The sequence below is a fragment of the Arachis hypogaea genome, chromosome 3 (genome assembly GCF_003086295.3).
Source record: "Arachis hypogaea cultivar Tifrunner chromosome 3, arahy.Tifrunner.gnm2.J5K5, whole genome shotgun sequence".
Lineage (NCBI taxonomy): Eukaryota > Viridiplantae > Streptophyta > Magnoliopsida > Fabales > Fabaceae > Arachis > Arachis hypogaea.
The window spans coordinates 78,121,331-78,137,374 of record NC_092038.1 but is presented as its reverse complement, the minus strand read 5'-3'; the positions used below and the strand labels follow the sequence as shown (position 1 = coordinate 78,137,374).

The following is a 16,044-nucleotide window of genomic DNA, read 5'->3' as shown; positions in this document are numbered from 1 at the left end:
GTGACAGAAATGACCATGGCATCATCCAAGTTCTGAATTTTGGATTGGAAGTTGGAATCTTTAAAAGTTATATTCGGCACCGAGCTTGCTGGATTCTGAGGTTTTGTATGCTCTTCTGTTAGAGTCAGCATGGTCATGTAGCTCCTTTTTCTTACCGCATTTGTTAGTCTTCTGCATGCAAATCCTTCGGAGATATAGTCTATGATATTTCTTGCCGGCGAAGGGGGATTTGCGTTGGACCATCTAGCGTTATTCTTTGTAATTATGGCTGAGTTTGCATGATCTTCGGTTGTTGGGTAGTCCTGCGAGTTCTTTGCATTTTCCCGGTGACATATTTATCTAACGGTCCCTATCTTGCCAACTGCTCCAATAAGTCTTTTGCCACTACACACTTGTCTGTCGTGTGTCCGTTCTTTTGATCGAATGCGTAGTGCTTATTTTTGTCAACATACTTTTGATCTTGATACGTCCCTGCTCTACTGGGGGTCTTGATGATTTTGGCATGCAAGATTTCCTTGATGATGTCTTCTTTTTTTGTAAATTGGGTGTAGGAATCAAATTTTAGTGTCAGCTTGAACGACTTTTTTCCTTCTCAGGTATTCTGCCTGTCATCCTCCTTGCAGGATGATGGTTTTTCCATCCTTCTGGCCTCTCTTAATTCCTTGATCTCGATTTGTCCTGTTGCTTTGTCTCTGAAATTAGCTAGTGTTTTCAAAGCTTGCAAATGCACCTTAGGATTGAGATATAAAATCACCATAGTTGCTGTTGTAAACCGTGTCATGTACTCCTTCAAGTTTTCGTGTTGTCCTTGTTTAATTGTACTGAGGTAGTCTGAGTCTCGCACGTAGATTTTGGATGTTGCAAAGTTGTTTATAAAGAAATCGGCAAATTCATCGAAACTTGAAATTTATCCTGTAGGCAAATTAGAAAACCAAACTAAAGCAGCTCCATCTAAGAAAGTAGGGAAAGATCGGCATAAAATAGGTTAGAGGCACTATTAAGAAACATCATGGATTCAAACTTAATGATGTGCACTTGAGGGTCTCCAATTCCCTTATAGGACGTCAATGTCGTTGGAAGTGTGAAAGTTTTTGGCATCTCAAAATTCATTATTTCTTCAGAGAAGGGACTGATCCACCGTCTTTCTATTTTGTGGGGTATTCTGCCCGTCTTTATGTTTGACTCAGAATGATGTTCTTCATTAGGATCATCGTTGTTGGCTTCTTTGTGGTCATCCTTCTCATTCCCATTGTTCTGCTTGGTCGCTAAAAGCTCGGCCATTCCTAGACTTCCGCTTGTAGGGCAGTGTTCATGGTTAGGAGTTCAACATAGGTCAAAGGTGGTTGTGGAGCCATAGAGTGGTCTGTCATGATTCGGTTCCTTGCAAAGTAAAGGATTACAAAAAGGAACTTGCAAGATGTGAGGTTAGATTGAAAATGGATCTTCGGGCCCCACGGTGGACGTCAAAATGTTCTTGTCTGGAACTACTCTCCGAAGAATAGCTTGGCAATACCAGATGTAACCTTCAATCCCAGAGCTCCAATGATGATCTATATGTTTCTCAAAGTTCTGACCCAGGCGTCCGACCTACAAAAAGGACTCTGACACTCAAGTCAGTTCTTTATACTTAAGAATATTCAGAAAACTATTATCTTTTTTGTTAACTTTAGTATCTGATGCCCTCTATAGCTGTAATGGCGCTATTTATCATTGCACGGTGAGAAAGAAATTATACACGATCTTTTCGAATTGTTCATGATCCATTTGATAGGAACCTGAACTGGCCTGTATTATGGCCGAGATATACGAGAATACTATAGAGGTGCTTATAATGGTTTTTTTTAGGAAGTTGTTTCTGATATTCGGTTCTGATATATAGTGTTTTTAACCGAGGTATTCGAGTATGGACCAATATATATATATATATATATATATATATATATATATATATATATATATATATATATATATATATTTGATAAATAAAAGTTAAAAGAAAATCCTTCATGGTTAGAGGCATAATCACAGGTTCGATACCCAATTTTCTATATTTTAATCATTAATTTCAAAATTTTTGGTTGTCGTTATCTTAGCCCAACATAGTTTCTACCATGATATGCATAAGCCTTTAGAGCATGTTCAATGGTGAACAAATTAAGGCCCCGTAGAGACTAACCGTTGGAGCAAAATGAAGATGAGTTCCATCACAATTTCCAAAGCAAGTAAAGCCCTGTTTAGAGGGACTCGATTTCTTTTAATTTTAATCAATGATATTCTAACACGTGGTAATTAAATTAAAAAAATAAATAATATTTTATTAATAAAATTAACAATATTTTATATACATATAGAAGATAAACATTGCATAAAATATGTTAACTATACATTTATTTTATTTTACGTATATAATTAAATATTATAATTATTTATAAATTAAATATGATTTAATTATTTAATATAATTATTTAAAAAATTATATTAAATAATTAAAATATATTTAATTTATTATTAATTATAATTCTATTTAATTAATAATTTATATTAATTATATTATTATATTAAATTATAATTAATTAAATTTGTTTACATAAAAAATAATTTTAATTTTTTAGATATTATTAAATAATTTTTTTGGTGAGTGGTCTATTTTTATATATGAAATTTAAAATACTAACCACATTACAAAATTAGCCGTTGTAAACTAGTCGTTATTATGTTGCCGTTATTATTAATAAATTAATATTTTGTTACTCTATATATACTACTTACATACACTTCTATTCTCACACTTTCTTCTACTCTTCTTCATCTTCTTTCAAATTTTACGAAATCAAGGTTCTACTTTGACAAGAGAACTTTTGCCGGTAAAAAATTTCACAAAAATAATCGCATTGTAAGTATAGTTTCTAAACCAACAGAAAATTCCTTCGTACAAAAGTTTTAGTTGTCACAAGTAACAAAACCCAATAAAATTTATAACCGAAGTATTTAAACCTCGGGTCGTCTCTCAAGGAATTGCAGGGAGGCGTGTTTATTATTGGTTATGGAAAAAGTATATTTTTTGGGGTTTTTGAAATAAGGAACAAGTAATATAAAATAACAAGGAAATAAAATAATAACTAATAAAGCTCTTGGCAGGTTTTGAGAACTAGAAATCCTGTCCTAGTTATCCTTATCACTGGTGATGAGAATTGTTCACTATTCCCACTTAGTTAACCTTTACTAAATAAAGGAAAGTCAAGTGGACTAATCAATTTGATTCCTCAAGTCCTAGTCAACTCCTAAGGAAAGACTAGCTTTAGAGGGATTCAAACCAATCAGCAAATTCCAATTATCAATCACAAAGGAGTTTGATAACTCAAGTGTCACCAATTACTCAACCGAAGCCAAGAGGAGAAAAATCCAGATTATTTATATCATAAATAAAAGAAAGCAATCATAAATTTGAAATACCACAAATTATATTAAATATAAAATCAAATCTAACATGAGAATTCATAAATCAAAGTAATAGAATAAATAAAAATAGAAGAGAAACCAAAGTAAATGAACATTGAACCTGGAATGAAGAAATAATCCTAATACTAAGAGAAATCTTAATCCTAAAACCTAAGAGAGAGGAGAGAGCCTCTCTCTCTAGAAAAACTACATCTAAAACCTAAAATTATGTGAGTATTAATGTGTCTTCAAGAATGGATGCATTCCCCTACTTTATAGCCTCTAATCTGTATTTTCTGGGTTTGGATTTGGGCCGAAAAATAGTTTAGAAATCGCTGGGGATGTTTTCTGCAATTTTCTACATGTTGCGTCTGTCACACGTGCGCGTGGGTCACGCGTGCGCGTCATTTGGAAGTTTTCCTTGTCACGCGTACGTCTCGCTTGGGTTCTGCGCGAGTCACGTGTCCGCGTCGTTTATGCGTGCGCGTCACTGCCATTTTCTTCAAAACTTCATTTTCGCGCGTTCCTTCCACTTTTGCATGTTTTCTTTCTGTTCTCTAAGCCATTCCTGCCCTATAAAGCCTGAAAATACTCAACACATGGATCACGGCATCAAATGGTAATAAAAGATAATTAAAATTAATAATTTTATGGTCTAGGAAACATATTTTCACATATATTAAGGAGTAAGGAATGAATTGTAAAACCATGCCATTTATATGAATAAGTTAGCAAAGACTTGATAGAAACCACTCAATTGAGCATAATATAAATCATAAAATAGTGGTTTATCAACCTCCCCACACTTAAACATTAGCATGTCCTCATGCTAAGTTCAAGAGAACTAAAATAGTGAAGAGGAATGGTAGAGTGTATGAAATGCAACCTATCTATATGAATGCAACTACATGAAAAATGCTTTTACCTACTTGGTGAAAAGTAAATAAACCTTTCAAGAACAAATATGAACTGGATTTCACTAATTCAAATCATAAAAATGAAGTACAAATAGACTTGCAGAAGAAAATAGCTCATGAAAGCCGGGAACAAAGAATCGAGCATCGAACCCTCCTTGGAAGTGTATACACTCTAATCGCTCAAGTGTTTAAGGTTCGATTCTCTCAATTCTCTACTAACCTTGCTTTCTAAGACTTGCTCTTCATCTAACAATCAACAAAAATTTAATGCACAGATACACATATCAAGAGGTCTTTTAAGGGTTGTAATGGGGTCAGGGTCAAGGTAGGATTGTATTTGGTCAAGTGGACTAAAATCTGAATCCTTAATGAACCTAAACTTCCCACCTAACTTAGGACAATCCATGTAATTACAATGCAAAATCTAACTTCCCATTAACTATGTTTACCACATATTCATGCATCACAAATTCAAGTACAATTCATATGCATTGATATTATTACTTTACTTGGGACATTTTGTCCATTTTTTTATTTATTTGCTCTTTTTTATTCTCTTTTTTTCTTTTTTTCTTTGTATTATTTTTTTTCGCAATGCATTTGATTAAGATATTAAATGCATAAATATGTCCTCAACATTTTCACATTTTCATACAAAGTCTAACATACTCAATTTCCAAACCAAACGTTTTCAAACCCAGTTTTCCCACACTTAGTTCATGAGCACTTTCACTAATCTAAGCTAATCAAGGATTCAAATTAAGGACATTATTGTTTTTCGCTTAGAGTTAGTGATGAGCTAAAGTAAAGAACAAAGCAATAAAATAGGCTCAACTTTGGTTTGCAAAGGATAATGAAAGGTTAAGGCCATATGGGTATGTGAGCTATAGTGAAACAAAGGCCTCAATCATATAAGTGTATGCATACATCAAACAATGGAAATATAGAATTAAGCAAGACAAAGATCACAATTTTAGAGAGAACATCACACACAAAAATAAAATATATTGGTTGATAAAATGCAACCAATCAAATAGGCTCAAAATCTCACTGGTTTTGTGTGTTCGAACTCTAAACCATGTTCCAAAATAATATTTCTTCAAACAAATTCAACAAAAAAATTTTAATTTAAATTAGTGAAATTCTATAAAAAGTTTCTTGAAAAGAAAATGTCACTTCAACCAAGGAGTGGTAAAATATGCACAAAATCAAGTAAACATGCAATCAAACATGCAAATGCAACAATAAACTAACAAAGAGAAAATAAAAATTGGTGTTGAGAAGAAAGTGACTAACCCACGGAAATTGGTATCAACCTCCCCATACTTAAATATTGCACCGTCCTCGGTGCATGCTAAGATGTGCAAGTGGAAGGGTTACTGATGAGCGGATAATTTATACGCTTTTTGGCATTGTTTTTAGGTAGTTTTTAGTAGGATCTAGCTACTTTTAGGGATGTTTTTATTAGTTTTTATGAAAAATTCACATTTCTGGACTTTACTATGAGTTTGTGTGTTTTTCTGTGATTTCAGGTATTTTCTGGTTGAAATTGAGGGACCTGAGCAAAAATCTGATATGAGGCTGACAAAGGACTGCTGATGCTGTTGGATTCTAACCTCCCTGCACTCGAAATGAATTTTCTGGAGCTACAGAACTCTGAATGGCGCGCTCTTAACTGCGTTGGAAATTAGACATCTAGGGCTTTCCAGAAATATATGATAGCCCATACTTTATTCGAGTTTAGACGACGCAAACTGGCGTTCAACGCCAGTTCCATGTTGCATTCTGGAGTAAAACGCCAGAAACACGTCACAAACCAGAGTTAAACACCAAAAACACGTTACAACTTGGCATTTAACCCCAAGAGAACCCTCTGCACGTGTAAAGCTCAAGCTCAGCCCAAGCACACACCAAAGTGGGCCCCGAAAGTGGATTTCTGCACTTAGACTTATTTCTGTAAACCCTAGTAACTAGTTTAGTATAAATAGAACTTTTTACTATTGTACTATGGGTCTTTTTCCCATTTTTCGAATTCATATGTCCTTTGGGAGGGCTGGCCATTCGGCCATGCCTGGACCACTATCACTTATGTATTTTCAACGGTGGAGTTTCTACACACCATAGATTAAGGTGTGGAGCTCTGCTGTACCTCGAGTATTAATGCAATTACTACTATTTTCTATTCAATTCAGCTTATTCTTATTCTAAGATATTACTCGTATTTCAACCTGATGGATGTGATGATCTGTGACACTCATCATCATCCGTCCTTATGAACGCGTGCCTGACAACCACTTCTGTTCTACAAGCGAAAGCTAGAGTGAATATCTCTTGGATTCCTTGATCAGAATCTTCGTGGTATAAGCTAGAATCCATTGGCAGCATTCTTGAGAATCCGGAAAGTCTAAACCTTGTCTGTGGTATTCCGAGTAGGATTCAGGGATTGAATGACTTTGACGAGCTTCAAACTCGCGAGTGTTGGGCGTAGTGACAGACGCAAAAGAATCATTGGATTCTATTTCGACATGATCGAGAACCGACAGATGATTAGTCGTGCTGTGACAGAGCATTTCGACCATTTTCACTGAGAGGATGGGAAGTAGCCATTGACAACAGTGACGCCCTACATACAGCTTGTCATGGAAAGGAGTAAGAATGATTGGATGAAAGTAGTAGGAAAGCAGAGATTCAGAAGGAACATAGTATCTTCATGCACTTATCTGAAATTCCCACTAATGAATTACATAAGTATCTCTACCTTTTATTTTATGCTTTATTTATCTTCATATTTGAAAACCATTATAACCATTATTATCCGCCTAACTGAGATTTACAAGATGACCATAGCTTGCTTTATACCAACAATCTCTGTGGGATCGACCCTTACTCACGTAAGGTATTACTTGGACGACCCAGTGCACTTGCTGGTTAGTTGTGCGAAGTTGTGACAAAGTGTGATTCACGTTTGAGAGCTCCAAGTTTATTGGCGCCATTGTTGATGATCACAATTTTGTGCACCAAGTTTTTGGCGCTGTTGTCGGGGATTGTTCGAGTTTGGACAACTGAAGGTTTATCTTGTTGCTCAGATTAGGTAATTTTCTTCTTATTTTCTTTTCAAAAAGTTTTCAAAAATATTTCAAAATTTTTTTATTTGTTTTCGTTTTTCCAAAATGATTTTCAAAAAATACAAAAAAATTATAAAATCATAAAATCAAAAAAATAATTTTGTGTTTCTTGTTTGAGTCTAGAGTCAATTTTTAAGTTTGGTGTCAATTGCATATTTTTATTTTTCTAAAAAAATTTTTCGAAAAAATTCATGCATGTGTTCTTCATGATCTTCAAGTTGTTCTTAGTAAGTCTTCTTGTTTGATCTTCATTTTTCTTGTTTTGAGTCTTTTGTTGTTTTTCATATGCATTTTTGTATTCATAGTGTCTAAGCATGAAAAATTTCTAAGTTTGGTGTCTTGCATGTTTTTCTTTTCTTGAAATTTTTCAAAAATAAGTCTTGATGTTCATCTTGATCTTCACAGTGTTCTTGGTGTTCATCTTGATATTCATAGTGTTCTTGCATGCATCATGTATTTTGATTCATAATTTTCATGTTGTGAGTCATTTTTGTGTTTTTATCTCTCATCATAAAAAAAATTCAAAAATAAAAAAATATATTTTTCTTATTTTACTCATAAATTTTGAAATCTTTGGGTTGACTTAGTCAAAAAAATTTTAAAATAAGTTATTTCTTGTTAGTCAAGTCAAGATTTCAATTTTAAAAATCCTATCTTTTCAAAATCTTTTTCTAAAAATCAAATCTTTTTCATTTTTCTTATTAATTTTCAAAAATTTTAAAAAGTAATTTCAAAATCTTTTTCTTAATTTCATTTAAAAATTTTGAAAACTCTACTAACAATTAATGTGATTGATTCAAAAATTTGAAGTTTGTTACTTTCTTGTTAAGAAAGGTTCAATCTTTAAATTATAGAATCATATCTTTTAGTTTCTTGTTAGTCAAGTAATCAATTTTAATTTTAAAAATCAAATCTTTTCCAAAATATCTTTTTCAATCATATCTTTTCAAAATATCTTTTTCAAATTATATCTTTTTCAAAATCAATTTCAAAATCTTTTATCTTTTCAAAATTGATTTTCAAATCTTTTTCAACTATCTAATTGGCTTTTTATTTGTTTCTTATCTTTTTCAAAACCACCTAACTACTTTTCTCTCTCTAATTTTTGAAAATTCCTTCATCTTTTTCAAAATTCTTTTAATTAACTAATGGTTTCAAATTTTAATTTTAATTGTATTTCTTCTTCTCTTAATTTTTGAAAATCACTAACTATTTTTCAAAAATAATTTTTGAAATTCTCTCCCTCTTATCTTCTTCTATTTATTTATTCATTTACTAACACTTCTCTTCATCCAAAAATTCGAACTCTCTCTTCTCTTCTGTGTTCGAATTTTTCTCCTCCGTCTTCTATTCTTTTCTTCTTCTACTCACATAAAGGAATCTCTATACTGTGACATAGAGGATTCCTCTTCTTTTCTGTTTTCTTCTTTTTCATATGAGCAGGAGCAAGGACAAGGACATTCTTGTTGAAGCAAATCCTGAACCTGAAAGAACTCTGAAGAAGAAGCTAAGAGAAGCTAAAGCACAACAATTCAGAGAAAACCTTACAGAGAATCTCAAAAAAGAAGACATGGCCGAACCCAATAACAATGGTGGAGGTGCAAGGAAGATGCTTGGTGATTATACTACACTTACTTCCAACTTTTATGGAAGAAGCATCTCAATCCCTGCCATTGGAGCAAACAATTTTGAGCTGAAGCCTCAACTAGTTACTCTGATGCAACAGAACTGCAAGTTCCATGGACTTCCATCAGAAGATCCCTATCAGTTCTTAACTGAATTCTTATAGATCTGTGATACTGTTAAGACTAATGGAGTAGATTCTAAAGTCTACAGGCTCATGCTTTTCCCTTTTGCTGTAAGAGACAAGGCTAGAACATGGTTGGACTCACAACCTAAAGATAGCCTGGACTCTTGGGATAAGATGGTCACGGCCTTCTTGGCCAAGTTCTTTCCTCCTCAAAAGCTGAGCAAGCTTAGAGTGGATGTTCAAACCTTCAAGCAAAAAGATGGTGAATCCTTCTATGAAGCTTGGGAAAGATACAAGCAGTTGACCAAAAAGTGTCCTTTTGGCATGCTTTCAGAGTGGACCATTTTAGATATATTTTATGATGGTCTATCTGAGCTTTCTAAGATGTCACTGGACCATTCTGCAGGTGGATCCATGTACCTAAAGAAAATGCCTGCAGAAGCTCAAGAACTCATTGACATGGTTGCAAATAACCAATTCATGTATACCTCTTAGAGGAATCCTGTGAGTAATGGGACACCTCAAAAAAGGGAAGTTCTTGAAATTGATGCTCTGAATGCCATATTGGCTCAGAACAAAATGTTGACTCAGCAAGTCAACATGATTTCTCAGAGTCTGAATGGATGGCAAAATGCATCCAACAGTACTAAAGAGGCATCTTCTGAAGAAGAAGCTTATGATCCTGAGAACCCTGCAATGGCAGAGGTGAATTACATGGGTGAAGCCTATGGAAACACCTATAATCCCTCATGGAGAAATCATCCAAATTTCTCATAGAAGGATCAACAAAAGCCTCAACAAGGCTTTAATAATGGTGGAAGAAACAGGTTTAGCAATAGCAAGCCTTTTCCATAATCTTCTCAGTAATAGACAAAGAATTCTGAGCAGAGCCCCTCTAGCTTAGCAAACATAGTCTCTGATCTATCTAAGGCCACTTTAAGTTTCATGAGTGAAACACGGTCCTCCATTAGAAACTTGGAGGCGCAAGTGGGTCAGCTGAGTAAGAAAATCATTGAAACTCCTCCTAGTACTCTCCCAAGAAATACAAAAGAGAACCCAAAAAGAAAGTGCAAGCCCATTGATATTATCAAAATGGCCGAATCCAAAGAGGAGGAGAAGGACGTGAATCCCAGTGAGGAAGACCTCCTAGGACGTCCTCCAGACAGAAAGGAGTTCCCTATTGAGGACCTAAAGGAATCTGAGGCTCATATAGAGACCATAGAGATTCTATTAAACTTCCTTCTGCCATTCATGAGATCTGAGAACTATTCTTCCTCTGAAGAGGATGAAGATGTAACTGAAGAGCAAGTTGCTCAATATCTAGGAGCCATCATGAAGCTGAATGCCAAGTTGTTGGGTAATGAGACTTGGAAAAGTGAACCTCCTTTACTCATTAGTGAACTAAATACATGGGTTCAGCAAACTTTGCCTCAAAAGAAACAAGATCCTGGTAAATTCTTAATACCCTGTACCATAGGCACCATGACTTTTGAGAAGGCTCTGTGTGACCTGGGGTCAAGTATAAATCTTATGCCACTCTCTGTAATGGAAAAACTAGGGATCTTTGAGGTACAAGCTGCAAGAATCTCATTAAAGATGGCAGACAAGTCAATAAAACAAGCTTATAGATTGGTAGAGGACGTGTTAGTGAAGGTTAAAAGCCTCTACATCCCTGCTGATTTCATAATCCTAGACACTAGAAAGGATGAGGATGAATGCATCATCCTTGGAATACCCTTCCTAGCCACAGCAAAAGCTGTGATTGATGTTGACAGAGAAGAGCTAGTCCTTCAATTGAATAGAGACTACCTTGTGTTTAAAGCTCAAAGATCTTCCTCTGTAACCATGGAAAAGAGGCACAGTAAGCTTCTCTCAAGCTATTGACATTAAAGAAGTGCTTATTGGGAGGTAACCCAATTTTTATTTATCTATATTTCTATTATTCTTTTATGTTTTATTAGGTTTATGATCATGTGGAGTCACAAAACAATTGCAAAAATTAAAAATAGAATAAAAAATAGCAGAAGAAAAAGCACACCCTGGAGGAGGAGCTCACTGGCGTTTAAACGCCAGTAAGGAGCATAGAGCTGGCGTTTAACGCCAGAAAGAAGCATCAGATTGGCGTTAAACGCCAGAGCAAGCATGGAAGTGGCGTTCAATGCCAAAAACATGCTGCATATTGGCATTGAACGCCCAAAACAAGCATGGAAGTGGCGTTTAACGCCAGAAACATGCTGCAGTCTGGCGTTAAACACCAGGATTGCATAAAGAAGGCATTTACATGCCTAATTGGTGCAGGGATGAGAAATCCTTGACACCTCAGGATCTGTGGACCCCACAAGATCACCTCAGGATCTGTGAACCCCACAGGATCCCCACCTACCTTCTCCTTCTCTCTCACACCTTTTCATAACACTCTTTCCCAAACATCATTCACCAATCACCTCAATCACTCTTCTCCATCACGTCTTCACCACTCACATCCATCCACTCTTCCCCACAAACCCGACATACCTTCAAATTCAAAATCTCTTTCCCACCCAAACCCACCCTAAATGACCGAACCCTAACCCCTCTCCCTCCACCATATAAACCCCTTCTTCCTTCTTCATTTTCACACAACACTACCCTCTCTTCTTCCCCTAGGCCGAAACCTACACCTATCTCCCTCTCCTCCATATCTTTTTCTTCTTCATCTATTCTTTCTTCTTTTGCTCGAGGGCGAGCAACATTCTAATTTTGGTGTGGAAAAAGCATAGCTTTTTTTGTTTTTCCATAACCATTTATGGCACCTAAGGCCGGAGAAACCTCTAGAAAGAGGAAAGGGAAGACAAAAGCTTCCACCTCCGAGTTATGGAAGATGGAGAGATTCATCTCAAAAGCCCATCAAGACCACTTCTATGAAGTTGTGGCCAAGAAAAAAGTGATCTCTGAGGTCCCTTTTCATGCTCAAGAAAAATAAGTATCCGGAGATCCGACATGAGATCCAAAGAAGAGGTTGGGAAGTTCTTACCAACCCCATTCAACAAGTTAGAATCTTAATGGTTCAAGAGTTCTATGCCAATGCATGGATCACTAGGAACCATGATCAAAGTATGAACCCGAATCTAAATAATTATCTTACAATGGTTCGGGGGAAATGCTTAGATTTCAGTCCGAAAAATGTAAGGTTGGCATTCAACTTGCCTATGATGCAAGAAGACGCATGCCCCTACACTAGAAGGGTCAACTTTGATCAAAGGTTGGACCAAGTCCTCATGGACATATGTATGGAAGGAGCTCAATGGAAAAGAGACTCAAAAAGCAAGCCGGTTCAATTGAGAAGACTGGACCTTAAGCCCGTTGCTAGAGGATGGTTGGAGTTCATTCAACGCTCCATCATCCCCACTAGCAACCGATCCGAAGTAATTGTGGATTGGGCCATCATGATCCATAGCATCATGATTGGAGAGGAAGTAGAAGTTCATGAAGTCATCCCTCTAGAACTCTACAAAGTAGCCGAAAAGCCCTCTACCTTGGCAAGGCTAGCTTTTCATCATCTCATTTGCCATCTATGCTACTTAGCTGGAGTTGTCATAGAAGGAGACATCCTCATTGAAGAGGACAAGCCCATCACTAAGAAGAGGATGGAGCAAACAAGAGAGCCTATTCATGGATCTCAAGAGACGCATGAGGAAGATCATCATCAAGAAATCCCTGAGATGCCTCAAGGGATGAATTTTCCTCCAAACAACTATTGGGAACAACTCAACACTTCTCTAGAAGGATTGAGTCATGACATGAACCAGTTATGGGTGGAACACCAAGAACACTCCATCATTCTCAATGAGATTAGAGAAGATCAAAGAGCTATGAGGGAGGAGCAACAAAGGCAAGGAAGAGACATAGAGGAGCTCAAAGACACCATTGGTCCTTCAAGAAGAAGACGCCACCCTCACTAAGGTAGACTCATTCCTTAACTTCCTTGTTCTTATCTCTCTGTTTTTCGGTTTTATGCTTTATGTTTGTCTATGTTTTGAGTCTTTACTACATGATCATTAGTATTTAGTAACTATGTCTTAAGGCTATGAATAATTCCATGAATCCTTTACCTTTCTTAAATGAAAAATGTTTTTAATACAAAAGAACAAGAAGTACATGAGTTTTGAATTCATCCTTGAAATTAGTTTAATTATATTGATGTGGTGACAATACTTTTTGTTTTCTGAACGAATGCTTGAATAGTGCATATTTTTGATCTTGTTGTTTATGAATGTTAAAATTGTTGGCTCTTGAAAGAATGATGAAAAACATAAATGTTATTGATAATTTGAAAAATCATGAAATTGATTCTTGAAGCAAGAAAAAGCAGTGAAAAACAAAGCTTGCGAAAAAAAAGTGGCAAAAAAAAATTTTAGAAAGAAAAAGAAAAAGCAAGCAGAAAAAGCCAATAGCCCTTAAAACCAAAAGGCAAGGGTAAAAAGGATCCAAGGCTTTGAGCATCAATGGATAGGAGGGCCAAGGAAATAAAATCCAGGCCTAAGCGGCTAAATCAAGCTGTCCCTAACCATGTGCTTGTGGCATGCAGGTCCAAGTGAAAAGCTTGAGACTGAGTGGTTAAAGTCGTGATCCAAAGCAAAAAGAGTGTGTTTAAGAGCTCTGGACACCTCTAACTGGGAACTTTAGCAAAGCTGAGTCACAATCTAAAAAGGTTCACCCAGTCATGTGTCCGTGGCATTTATGTATCCGGTGGTAATACTGGAAAACAAAGTGCTTAGGGCCACGGCCAAGACTCATAAAAGTAGCTGTGTTCAAGAATCAACATACTTAACTAGGAGAATCAATAACACTATCCAAAATTCTGAATTCCTATAGATGCCAATCATTCTGAACTTCAAAGGAAAAAGTGAGATGCCAAAACTGTTCAGAAGCAAAAAGCTACAAGTCCCGCTCATCTAATTAGAACTAATATTCATTGATATTTTGGGATTTATAGTATATTCTCTTCTTTTTATCCTATTTGATTTTCAGTTGCTTGGGGACAAGCAACAATTTAAGTTTGGTGTTGTGATGAGCGGATAATTTATACGCATTTTGGCATTGTTTTTAGGTAGTTTTTAGTAGGATCTAGCTACTTTTAGGGATGTTTTTATTAGTTTTTATGCAAAATTCACATTTCTACTATGCGTTTGTGTGTTTTTTTGTGATTTCAGGTATTTTCTGGCTGAAATTGAGGGACCTGAGCAAAAATCTGATATGAGGCTGACAAAGGACTGCTGATGCTGGTGGATTCTGACCTCCCTGCACTCGAAATGGATTTTCTGGAGCTACAGAACTTCAAATAGCGCGCTCTCAACTGCGTTGGAAAGTAAACATCCAGGGCTTTCTAGCAATATATGATAGTCCATACTTTATTTGAGTTTAGAGGATGCAAACTGGCGTTCAACTCCAGTTCCGTGCTGCATTTTGGACTAAAACGCCAGAAACACGTCACAAACCAGAGTTAAATGCCAAAAACACATTACAACTTGGCGTTTAACCCCAAGAGAAGCCTCTGCACGTGTAAAGCTTAATCTCAGCCCAAGCACACACCAAAGTGGGCCCCGGAAGTGGATTTCTGCACTTAGACTTATTTCTGTAAACCCTAGTAACTAGTTTAGTATAAATAGAACTTTTTACTATTGTACTAGGGGTCTTTTTCCCATTTTTTGAATTCATATGTCCTTTGGGAGGGCTGGCCATTCGGCCATGCCTGGACCACTATCACTTATGTATTTTCAACGGTGGAGTTTCTACACACCATAGATTAAGGTGTGGAGCTCTGCTGTACCTCGAGTATTAATGCAATTACTACTATTTTCTATTCAATTCAGCTTATTCTTATTCTAAGATATTACTCGTATTTCAACCTGATGGATGTGATGATCCGTGACACTCATCATCATCCGTCCTTATGAACGCGTGCCTGACAACCACTTCCGTTCTACAAGCGAAAGCTAGAGTGAATATCTCTTGAATTCCTTAATCAGAATCTTCGTGGTATAAGCTAGAATCCATTGGCAGCATTCATGAAAATCCGGAAAGTCTAAACCTTGTCTGTGGTATTCCGAGTAGGATTCAGGGATTGTTTGACTATGACGAGCTTCAAACTCGCGAGTGTTGGGTGTAGTGACAGACGCAAAAGAATCACTAGATTCTATTCCGACATGATCGAGAATCGATAGATGATTAGCCGTGCTGTGACAGAGCATTTGGACCATTTTCACTGAGAGGATGGGAAGTAGCCATTGACATCAGTGACGCCCTACATACAGCTTGCCATGGAAAGGAGTAAGAATGATTGGATGAAAGCAGTAGGAAAGCAGAGATTCAGAAGGAACATAGTATCTTCATGCGTTTATCTGAAATTTCCACCAATAAATTACATAAGTATCTCTACCTTTATTTTATGCTTTATTTATCTTCATATTTGAAAACCATTATAACCATTATTATCCGGCTAACTGAGATTTACAAGATGACTATAGCTTGCTTCATACCAACAATCTCCGTGGGATCGACCCTTACTCACATAAGGTATTACTTGGATGACCAGTGCACTTGCTGGTTAGTTGTGCGAAGTTGTGACAAAGTGTGATTCACGTTTGAGAGCTCCAAGTTTATTGGCGCCATTGTTGATGATCACAATTTCGTGCACCAGTTACTCTAACTGATGCTTTTCTCCAATGATTGTGCAGATGGACTTGTTTGTCGCCCCATGTAGACTCTTCCTGTACCCCTCTTTAGTGGCCAGCCTAAAAGGAGAGAAAAAGAGGGAAAATTAAGCTTATAACAA

The 16,044-nt window shown here is 36.3% G+C and overlaps 1 non-coding gene across 1 annotated transcript; it reads right to left on the bottom strand.

Annotated features, from left to right (window-relative positions):
• Positions 1-9,452: 9,452 nt before the first annotated feature.
• On the bottom strand, positions 9,453-9,556 carry LOC112792895 (small nucleolar RNA R71). Its single transcript, XR_003197614.1, has one exon. It is a non-coding gene; the product is annotated as a small nucleolar RNA R71 (small nucleolar RNA).
• Positions 9,557-16,044: the final 6,488 nt, after the last annotated feature.